Here is a 12423-nt window from a genome sequence, read left to right as displayed (position 1 = left end):
ACTTCAATCCTATTCACTTGCCTGTTGAAATTAGTTCCCAACTTGGGATTAAAAAAAAAAAAAAATCCCCCAGTGGAAGTCGACCATCTTATAGTCGATTTCAACTTAGGTCCATTTCGGTCTAATTTGGTTCACTTAGGTCCACTTTGGTTAATTCGGTCCAATTCAGTCTATTTGATCCTTTTGGTCTATTTTGGTCCAATTCGGTCTATTAGGTTCATTCAGTCTATTTTAGTCCACTTCAATCCTATTCACTTGCCTGTTGAAATTAGTTCCCAACTTGGGATTAAAAAAAAAAAAATCCCCCAATGGAAGTCGACCATCTTATAGTCGATTTCCACTGGGGTTTTTTTTTTTTTTTTTTTTTGGCACCTACTCGTGCAGCAGTAAACCATAATTGGTTTCCCTTCACCTGCAGCAGTAAACTAGAGCCAGAACACATAACATGAGCAGCGGTAAACAAGTAGATACAAGCATATGATACTGGTAAATTGCTCATACATCATATGCAAACAACTGGATTCAAACAGTTACTATTCATACCCATTATAGGTTCCCTATTAACAGACAAAAAACATTCAATACTAGCTATCATCGCTTCAAAGGAGGGCCTTGTGGTTGAATTTGCCAAAGTAGTAGCTACTAATGCCAAAGTAATATAATTGCTGGCATTATAGGCAAAAGCTGCGCAACGCAACTATAGTAACAAGTACAATGGACAGCAAATAGTTCAATTACAACAACATTCAACAATAACCAAAATAACAACTAATAAATACAACATAGTCTCCATATTTGTCTACCACTTGTCCATACTAAACCATACTGATACAACATACTCTACATAGTTACCAAGCACTTCTCCATACTGATACAACAGACTCTACATAGTCACCTAGCACTTGTCCATACAGAAGATAACCACAAGTCCCACGTACAATGTGACTTAGCAAAATCGAGTTTCCGCTTGCCTGCCAAAAATTAAAATACGGTCATTAGTTTCCAAATGCAAAGAACAATAAGGAAATGAAATTTTGAATATATTATATAAAAACAGTGAGGGCACTTGCCTAGTTTATAGCAGTACCACTTGTCGATGCCCCACGGGAATTGGGACAACTTCTACGGTTATGCCCCTCTTGATGACACACTCCGCATCGTTGCCTCGGTTGAGTCTCCCTCAAGTCTGGATCTTCCCTCCGGCTTCCCCGTTCTCGCTGTACCCCATCCATTTCATTCCTTATTCTTGACTTCACAGGACGACCTATGCCCCGCAACAGCAGTGGGTCAGGCACCCATCGTGGTCCGAAAATGTCCCTCCACTCAGACTCTGACTTTGGTACCACAAAATTATGTGAATATGTGAGAATGGCGTTGTTCAAACTGTAACATGGGTCAATATAGTTGGTCGCATTGAGATGCAGATCTTGAAGAACTTTAATTGCATGTGAACAAGGGATCTTCAAGTTTTGCCACTTTCTGCAACCACATGTTCTAGCAAATATGCGCACTTCATGACTGTGGTTTCCCCCTCCACCTCTATGGTCATTGTACGAGGTAACCACCTGATATACACCCTCTGCATGATTAAAATTCCTCACAATGTGTCCTGCAATTTTCTGCTCATTTCTGCTATAGATCTCCATTGCATAATCACTCCACAGCTTACCTCGAGAGAGATCAGAAGTAATTTGTTTATGTCGATCGTGGAAATATGCAACAAGTTTGCACCAAGTGAAATGAACCATTGCAGCAATGGGCAAACCGCGGGCACCTTTAAGTACCCCATTAAAGCACTGAGAGATATTGGTTGTCATTGCCCCATAACGTCTTCCACCATCATGTGACTGGGTCCATTTCTCCACATCCTCACTCACTAGATATGTGTATGGCATATAACGTTCAATCCGCGTATCAGTAGGGTCTACACCCCTCAGTAAATTAATCTCGGCCTCCTTAATGGTTTGCATTATGGACTTAAATTTAGCTTCATTACTCGCATATCCAGCTTTCAAGGCCAATGCCTTTAGAATCGGGTTATCAAAGTGTTTGTTGAAGTTGCTAGCAACATGTCGAAGGCAATATCGGTGATATACCTGTTCTCTTCCGTCCTCACATCTAGGCCACTCTCGAATGGCACATTTGATACCTTTATGTCGGTCAGAAATAATACAAATGCCATCGTTAGGTATGACATGCTCTATGGAAGTCCTGAGACACTCTAAAAACCACCCCCAACTAGCCCCTGACTCCTTGTTCACAACAGCGAAGGCGAGAGGCAAAACCTTTTGGTTAGCATCGGTTGCCATTGCAATCATCAATACCCCTTTGTATTTACCATACAGATGAGTCCCGTCAATACTAATCACTGGCCTGCAATATTGGAATGCAGCAATGCATGGAGCGAATGCCCAATATACATAGCGTAGTACCGCAGTACCTTCGTCTGGCCTAGGTATGGTGTGATAGCTGTACTGGGTACCTGAGTCCTCATCCAAGTATGCCAACAACAACTTTCACAACTTTTGGTAAGACTCCTCCCAATCCCCAAATATCTTAGCAATTGCCTTTTGTTTTGCGTCTCATACTTTATAGTAAGAAAGCTCATGATTATACTTAGTACGTATGATCTCCTATAGGTCATCAATACGTGTAGTGTGATTTTTTTGCAATTTTCCCACAATTTCTGATGCAACAAAATGCGAATCCATCATTCTACCATCTCTTTTTAGGCCAAAGGGTATACAAGTGTGTGGACCCACATAAGACGTAACCATCCACATACCATTGAATTTAGTCTTCATGTATGCCCCAACATACCACTTGCAGTTGTCATCAACACATGCGGCGCACAATTTCGTTTTGGTCGACCTCCGGATTATAAAATTTTTATTATCATTTGCTGCGTATACTATCAATGCATGCTTCACCGCATCTTTATTTGCAAAAGTCAACCCTTTAGAAAAATGCATCCCATCTTCCCAAGTAGAGACAAATGGTATCTGAAGACGTGAAGGATCAACCATATCTTCCCAAGTATTTGAGTAGAATGACTCAGTAGGAGGTCTGTAGCCAGTGGTCGTATTTCTATTATGCTGGACACCAATATCATCATTTGCATCACCTTCATCATGGTCCTCCATATTTTCCTCTTTAAAATTGGGAACGACTTCATGTTCATCCACATCGTTCTCAAAGTCGCCTTGCTCAATCCTCTCTTCGTACTCATCCACAACCTCAACATTTTCACCATCATTCGCAACATGATCTTCGTCTTCGTCTTCCTCCTCTAAATGTGTCTCTTCACGATAGAGGGTTTCACTAGTATTAGCAACATGATCTTGAGATGGGAGCGTATAACCTCCCATCGTATACCCTTGTGCAGTATACCCTCCCATCGTATACCCTCCCATTGTAGTGCATCCATCATCTAGGGCTGTAAATTGTAAAGCCATAGTTGTTTCTTGCACCACCTCAGTAGTGTTATCTGCAGGCGCCTCCAAACTTACATACAACTCAGCAGCATTTACTTGGGGCATTTTTTGGATCCTATTAAACATCATCTTTACATGTTTATCTTCTTTGATCGCCATATACCCATAATTTATCCGTTCATGAAGGACTTCTTGTGGGTAACGATAAATAATCTTGATGTCATACCAAGCAGGATTCAATTTCAATTCGTCCATTATTTTCCTCTTCAAATCATTCAACGTCTTCAACTTACGACGTAACATCATGTAGTAGCATTCGATACCCTCCCCTCTAAATGGGAATCCGTCAATCCCTTCAGGATTGTGAAGGGGTCCACCGAAGTATACATTTATATCAATATTCTTCAAAGATTGTGAACCTATTAGAGAGCCAAGCCAAGGAAATTTATGTTAGTGACATATTTTATCTCTTTCATTTAACATCAATTACAAAACTTTTTCTATCTACTCAAAGTACAAAAATTACAACGGATCTAAAAGTGTAACAATTGCATATACTCACCCCACATCACATACAAACACACTCAAACAAATAAAAAAACTAAAAACAAAACTCACCCCCATTACAAATTTTAAACTCAGCTCTAACAAAAATATAAATAAAAATATCATCATTCCAGTGCTACGGAAATTAATGGCATACCCTATTACACACAACTATTAATGAAACAACATAGAGCAGGGTTCATCAGACAAAAGAAAAAAAAAAAAAAAAAAACACTAATGTGAATATGATCATGATCAATCAAATTAGACATATCATCTAATTTGAAAATCAAGGCATTAATATACAGTGAAATATACTAGATGTGATATACAAACTCAAATTTTGACTCTGAATCATAAAAATCATACAATAAAAAATCCATCATGACAGTAAATTTGTTTCAGATCTGCTAATATGTCATCAGCTTTATGTCATCTAGAAAATGGAAAAATGCCAACTGCTTAATTAGGTGCAACTGGACCGGTGATCCAATTATTTTCACAGCTTTTACTGTATTCAATAATGTCTTTCTCATGGTTGGAATTTCATAAAAGTTGGAGGTTGCACAATTCTTTGAACCTGTTTCTTTTTTGTTTCCTTATGTGTCTATTATTTATATATTTATATAAATATTTAAATATATAGTTGTATAAATATATAAATATAAATATATAGTTGTATAGATATATAAATATAAATATATAGTTGTATAAATATATAAATATAAATATATGGTTGTATAAATATACACATATATTTATATTTATATAAATATATAATTATATATAAATATATATATATATATATAAATATAAATATAAAATATAAATCTATATATTTATATAAATATATATTTATATTTATATTTGCATTTAGTTGTATAAATATATAAATATAAATATATTTATATAAATATTTAAACATATAGTTGTATAAATATATAAATATAAATATATTTATATAAATATTTAAACATATAGTTGTATAAATATATAAATATAAATATATATACACATATTTAAACAACCAACTAATATACATAAGGAGCCCTGCCTGGGCTTCCAGGCCGGTTACTCAAAAAAAAAAATTAATATTATGAAACAAATATACATATTTAATACAAACAAATATCTTATCAGGAAACAAATATAAATATTTAATACAAACAAATATCTTATTAGGAAACAAATATAAATATTTAATACAAACAAATATTTTATCAAGAAATGGCATGACAAATTCAATGCAAGCAACACTTTTTAAAGCAGCTATATACACTAAACAACCAACTAGAGAGTGAGGAGGAGACCCTTACTTGACATGAGGATGAGCAAATATACTGCTGAGATTGTATGAGAGTGAGAGGAGCAATGTTTTGCTGCTGATGTATGAGAGTTTATGAGAGTTGTATGATGTTTTGTGAGAGTTGTTGAGAGAGGTTCTGTGATAGAAGTTGCTGAAGGTGTGAGAGTTGTGTGAGAGTTTTTTTTTTTTTTTTTTGACCAATCACCCAAAAAACAAAACACGGATATGACTTACAGCCAAAACAGTGCTGCTCAGACTTTGCACATTCAAAATAGACATAAAAATGGGCATGACATGACCAATGCATAGTTGGTCAGATATTCTGCACGCCCAAAGACTTTTTCTTTATAAGCTTTTAGACAAACATTACACATTCAAAATAAAACATAAAAGACATGACCAATGCCTGGCTGGTCAGATATTCTCTGCGCCCAAAAGAGACAAACCAAGAGGTGTGAATTCTGAAAGTGTAAAAATCGACTGTCTGAGACTCGGTTTAACCTTTAGGAAACCGAGTCTCATAGACTCGATTTTTACGTGCAGAACACGTAGAAATCGAGTCTCATAGACTCGATTTCGACGTGGAGTACACGCGGAAATCGAGTCTCAGACACTCGATTTCCTCGTGTACTCCACGTGGAATTTTCGCATGTTAACCCAGGTAAACCGAGGCTTAGAGGGTCGATTTAGAGGCCCTAAATCGACCCTCTAAGGCTCGAGTTGTTACAACCACAAATTGTTTGCAAACGGGTCCAACTAACTGAATAGTTAGTTTTTTAATGCTAGTTTCCTACAATCTCCCCTGTTTGGTGTCAAACTCATGTTTTAAACAATATTACACATATTTCTAAATATTTTTCCATCCATAAATAATTCAAAAAATTCTAAATAACAATTCTTAAGCTATTATACCAAACACCCCCAAATGATTTAGTGTACAAATAGTGTTAGTGTTTAAGCCTCTAAGGACCAAATTGGTCATTTTCTAAAATCTTTGGATGTGTTTTATATTACCCAAACCTCAGAGTAAGTTACTCCAATTTACCCTAAAAAAAAATTCTCAATTCTTTGATTTCTTTTTTAACCTTTTAACTTTTAACTTTCCCCCTCAAAAAAAAAAAAAAAAAAAATCTCACTTTTTATTTTTAATAATTTTGACTTTTATTGCTCACGTTAGCATGGTAACTAATTACAGGCTATATGACAATAAAGTAGCGATAGTGAGCTATACGAGAATTAGTATAATTTCCAACTCAATAGGTGTGAATTTGTTGTCTATGTTGCATGATTCTTTATTCTACCTCATGCATGATTTAGAGATTTTCTTAACATATTCTTTACTAATTAGTAACAAAGGAAAAAACAAAAAATTGTGGTCTTTTTAAACTATTCTTTATGTTCTCGTATTTTTATAAAATGTGTCACAATCTTTAATAGAAATATTATTTGATTCTTTAACTCCTAAAACTTTTTTATTCTCTTTTTTAACTCTTTCGTTTCACATTCTTCCGGTACGCCCCTAGCACCCAGATGCTACGTTTGAGAGATTCTGCAGTAGCAATAAGCTATTGTGTGAGAGATTCTCGATCATGCGAATAAACAAACAAATATATAGAGATGTTACGTCTACAACATTTTTATAACAAATCACAAGTGGTTAGTTGTTGTTGGTTCAAATTTGAACCTAACACTAAGATTACTTTTTTGTCTCAAAAATAACAACCAATAACAACCTGTTACTTAGGATTTGTTGTAAAAATGTTCTGAAAATATTATGGATATATCATTTCTCATATAGTAATATACACTGCGCCACCTTCAGTTAGAGAATAACCAATTTAACCACATCCTTAATTTTATTTGGACAAATCTACCTTTGAAAAAAAAAATTTTTGAGGTGTTTGTATAATTTTGTCCTAAAAAAATTAAAGTAAAAGTTATCATTTATGAATTTTTAAAAAAAGGAAAGGTTTAGGTTTAGTGTCTAACAACACTGGATCCATTAAAATTATGATACATGTTTATTTTTAGACATATATTACCATCCGACCGGATCTAATGTTCCGAAAACATTAGAACTTATTTGGACCCTTAAAAAAAAGTAAAGTCAACATTTGTCCTGTTCTCCTCTCATAATTATTTGTTAGCTGTCCCGCAATCCACTTGATTTTTTTATTATAATTTACAATTTTTATTAAATTTAATCATTTATGGTTTGGAGACCCTACATATTAAAGAGGAGAAGGAAAGTCTCATTCCTCCCCATCACTCGCAATAGGTGGAATTGAGATATGTTGAGAGAGTTATCTAATGAGATCGTATGATAAGATAAGAATGATGCTGATGTCAGAGTTATGAACACTATATTGAATAGCGGTTGAACTCAACTTATAAGAATAATAGTAGCGACACATAAAATTGTACAATTTTTGCCATAATTTGTCACGTGGTAAATTGTAAGTGGTAAAGATGGTACAATACAAATTGTGATAAAAATTGTGTCATTTTATGTGTCTCTAACTATAATACCCGAAAAAAAAAAAAAAAAAAAAAAAAAAAAGGGGGGGTATTTAAGTAAATTTGTTTATGGGGTCAATTGTTATAATTAACATTTGCTAAGGGGTTTTTTAGAAAATAAAGTTGAAACCCTAGTTATATATAGTCTAATTTTTTTAAGTCAGCGTATAATGGCAGAAATAATTTGAGAGAGGAGACTACTCAAAAGATTGAAGTAGAGAATGATTGACTACATTCTTGAGGTAAGAGCTTAAGAAATCTTATTCTTTTGTCAAATTTAAACTTTATGAGGTATTAGAATATTTTCTTATGTGAGTATTTTGGCCAACAGTGAGACTTCCTTTAGCCATGGCGGAATGGGTGTGTTCTATGAAATTTTCTTAAGGAATTGAATCGGATTGATGGAGAAAAAAATAATAATAATAATAACCGCTTGACGCAAAGAAGAAACGTCAACTTCTTTCTAATATATTATTATTGTTTTTTTTTTTTTTTTGACTTGGTAGAGGAAGAATAGTTTCAATAAAAGCTTGTGGCAGAGCTTGGTTTGTGTGATTTGTCCTCGTGCCAAAAGAAAACTAGAGGCGGCAGTGGCACAAAAAAGAAAAAAAAAAAAGGGAACACGTGTAGAACTATAGATTGAATGATTATATGTATCCTAAGTTTTGTTAGTGGCAGCATAGGATATATATATATATATTGAATACATGGATTTTTATTTTGAGATAATAAAGAGAAATTATTGGATATTTTAGAATTCTTTCTGTTATTCAGGTACCGATATAAGTCCTTCTTAAATTATTTGATTATTGAGTAAAAAAATATTTGAAAATTATTTTAGGTAATATCTAAGGATTTTAGGGAAAGTGATAGGGAAAAGTTCTTGTTGGAATGGCTTTTAGAGTTAAGTAACCTTATCCTAATTGGTTTTATTTTGCATATTTTAACTCCTGAAATTTGTTTACAGTTATTACAATTTTATTTCTAATGTATTACTGATTTCAAGTAAAGAATTATCACAAATATATTTTATTACTGAATATATGATGTATTTTATTTAATTGTTTTTAGTTATACTGATTCAAAGTAACGAATAAAGAATTTTCATAAATACATATGAGCACTGAATATAAGATTTATTTTATTTAATTGATATTTGTTAGCTATATTGATTTAAAATAAGAATATAGAGATATCACAAATATATTTGATTATTGAATATATGATTATATATATACGTATTTGAATAAGATATATTTTTGTTAGAAACTATGATTTTATACATACGATTATGGACAATTTGACTATGAATTGATTTTGATACCCAAACCAATGGGGGTTATTCATTGGTACTTTGATACCCAACCAATGAGGGTTATTCATTGGTATTAGAATACCCAAACCAATGGGGGTTATTCATTGGTACTCTGATACCCAGCCAATGGAGGTTATTCATTGGTATTCTGATACCCAAACCAATAGGGGTTATTCATTGGTACTCTGATATCCAAACCAATGGGGATTATTCATTGGTATTCTGATACCCAGCCAATAGGGGTTATTCATTGGTACTCTGATGCCCAGCCAATAAGGGTTATTCATTGGTACTCTGATGCCCAGTCACGGGGATATAACGTGACCATAGTGATAAGATTGTTAAAAATATGAATTATGTTTGAATATTTGAACTATTTTGAATCCTTAAAACTACATATGTGATTTTGAAAATGTATGAGTATTTGAACTATTTTGAGTCAATTAAAACTGCTTATGTATCTTTTTGGAACGTACTGTAAGTTATAGCTTTGATATATGGAAAACTGACTACTTTCTAAACCATCTATGATATATTTGTTATATTAAAGTATTTGATCTATTTGTAACTTTTTATCTTAAGACTATGAAACTTTTTTAGTTATTTATGAAAACCCATAGTATATTATAACTTTTGAAGACTTATATTTCATCTTATTACTTTACAGATCTATTGCTTGATAGAACTTATTAGGACTTTCGTTACTTATTGAGTTATCAACTCACTCCCTTTTTTTCCCCCCAATTTCAGATTGTGAAGAATAGCGAGTTTTGATGTTGTGTTGTGAGCAGGAAAGGAAGCTTAGTGATTTTGGGATTGGATGGTCTTCTAATAGTTTTATATTTATCGGCCAATTGGTATTATGTACATGAGGTTTGGATTTTGTTCCTTTTAAATTATTGGAGATCTGTTCATAAAGAAATTGTTGAGGTATTTTGGATTTATTTGGTTTAATTTTTGAGGATAAATTCTAGTTGCTAAGAAGGCCTTGCACACTTGTAGGGTGCTTACTTTATAAGCGTGCGGCGGTTGTCACGTGGCTGTCTTTATAGTTGGGTTCGGGGCGTGACACTAACATTACTCAACTCATAATTGTACAAATAATAATGGACTCAGAATTTGATGTCATGGGAGATAAAATTTATAAGCACAAATATATGCACACAAACTTAAGACTAGTCTAAATATAAAAAATAAATAAATAAATAAAAATTATGTGAATAATAAGCAATAAATATTCCCTTTTGGTACGTGAGATACCTATTCTTCAAAATGATTCCATGTGCGAGAGTACTCTAGAGATAATATGGACAATCCTTGTTGGTGCTTCACTCCCGCCTAAGAGTATTCATATTAGTTTGTACAAAAATTCTTATTTATTTTATCAAAAATGCTATTTTTTTCTATTTTATACAACAACTTTTAACAGACACACACACTAGATTATCTATTATATATTCTATTTCATTAAAATATCAATTTCTTTTTTTAATTTTTTTTTTCTTTATGCACAATAACTACTATTCACTTTATTCTTTTATCCTCAATATACATAAAAAAAGAATATAAAATTAGATGCAAAATGAGTAGTGTCAATGTAAATTTAAATTGTCATTATATCAATTTTGTAAATTTACACATTTTTAACTTGACTAACATGAATAATTTTGAAACTTATAAATATATAAAATTGATCATTTTTTTTCTTTTTTATAAAAATTTTGGATTGAGTGATGCAAATGATTCTAGCGTTAAGAATCACTTTCAAATAAGACTTCTTGTATATATACCAACGATCATGTGCAAAGAGAACAAAAATTAATAATTAGTATTTGTATTTGTATTTGTATTTGTATTGTGTTTATCAATTAAAGTTTTTTTATTTTTTATTTTTTATTTGTGCACAAGCATAAGTCACTTTGTAATTTTTTTAAAAAACTAAAGATTCCACTTACTATTTATAAGAAAACTATTGTATTTTTCAGAGTAAAATATATATATATATATATATTTTTTTTTTTTTTGTAAAGAAAATATTTTCTTATTTTTAGGTGTTTATTTGCATGTAAAATGTGATCAAACTTAAAAAATATTTTTTGTTGACCATAAAATTTTGCATAAAAAGTTGTAAACCGTTTTACCTTTAAAAACTTGGTAAAATATTTTACAAAAATACACAATGACCCCCCTCCCCCCATCTAGTGGCTAGGATGTCGATTCAGTGGGTGGGGCAGTTGGTGCAAGCAGTTTTGTGGCCAGCAATTTGGTCACCGGAGTCACCGTCCTAGTAGTTTGCTCACTAGACCTCTAGCACCAATTTTGGTGGTTTGCTTGAAAAAATTTATGTCACACCAAACATCTAAAATATTTTATGTTTAAAAATATTTTATTTCAAAAAAAAAAGGAGTGTTTATTTGTTCATTAAAAAAAAAATGTGACTTACGTGAATTCTAATATACAATTAATATAGACTCATAATAGAATTAACATTTTTGAAACTATATTATGAACACGGATGTGCATGAAATTTCAAATTTCACTTTCAAACAATCTACATTTTGGAGTTCATAATGTAATTGTTCTTATATTTTTTTACTTATACATAAATTTGCATAAGAGTATTAAATTATTGATTATGTTCATGCTTTTTTATAAATTTTTTATCACGTTTGGAAGATACTAGTAATGTTTTTTTTTTTTTAATTATATTTTCAATTAAAAACTCTTACTTCCTTCATATCTATATATATATTTTTTATAATATTTATTTTCCTTTTATTGGTTTTGAACATTTAAAAGACATTGTAAAAATAAGAAAGAATTTTATTTTTCTTTTCAATTGAATTTTGAGGAAAATAAATAATATTCTATTAATTATGATATACATGGAAAAATAATAATAAATATAGAAACAAATATATATATATATATATATATATAAATATAATGGAAATTTGGGTGGGGCCACGGTAACCCCACCCCCGTCGATCCTGCTTCTGCATACAAAATATCGGATTTGAAAAAAAAAAAAAAAAAAAAAAAAAAAAACCATTAAACCTTTAAAAAACAAAAGCAATTTTATAGAACAATACTAAACAAAACAGTTTTATCAAACCTTTAATTTTTTTTTTTATAAAAAAAATTTAATGTAAGATTATATTGATCCAATAATAATATTTTTCTTCAATTTTGCACTTTTATTTTTGGGTTTTTAAGTCTTTTACTTATAAAATTGAAGTAGTCAAACAATCAATTCAAATGTCAAATTTTTAGTTTTTAATTATTTAGATTGGTCTCAAGTACTC

Source organism: Quercus robur, chromosome 5 (genome assembly GCF_932294415.1).
Source record: "Quercus robur chromosome 5, dhQueRobu3.1, whole genome shotgun sequence".
NCBI classification, from domain to species: domain Eukaryota; kingdom Viridiplantae; phylum Streptophyta; class Magnoliopsida; order Fagales; family Fagaceae; genus Quercus; species Quercus robur.
Note: the sequence above shows the minus strand (reverse complement) of the source record.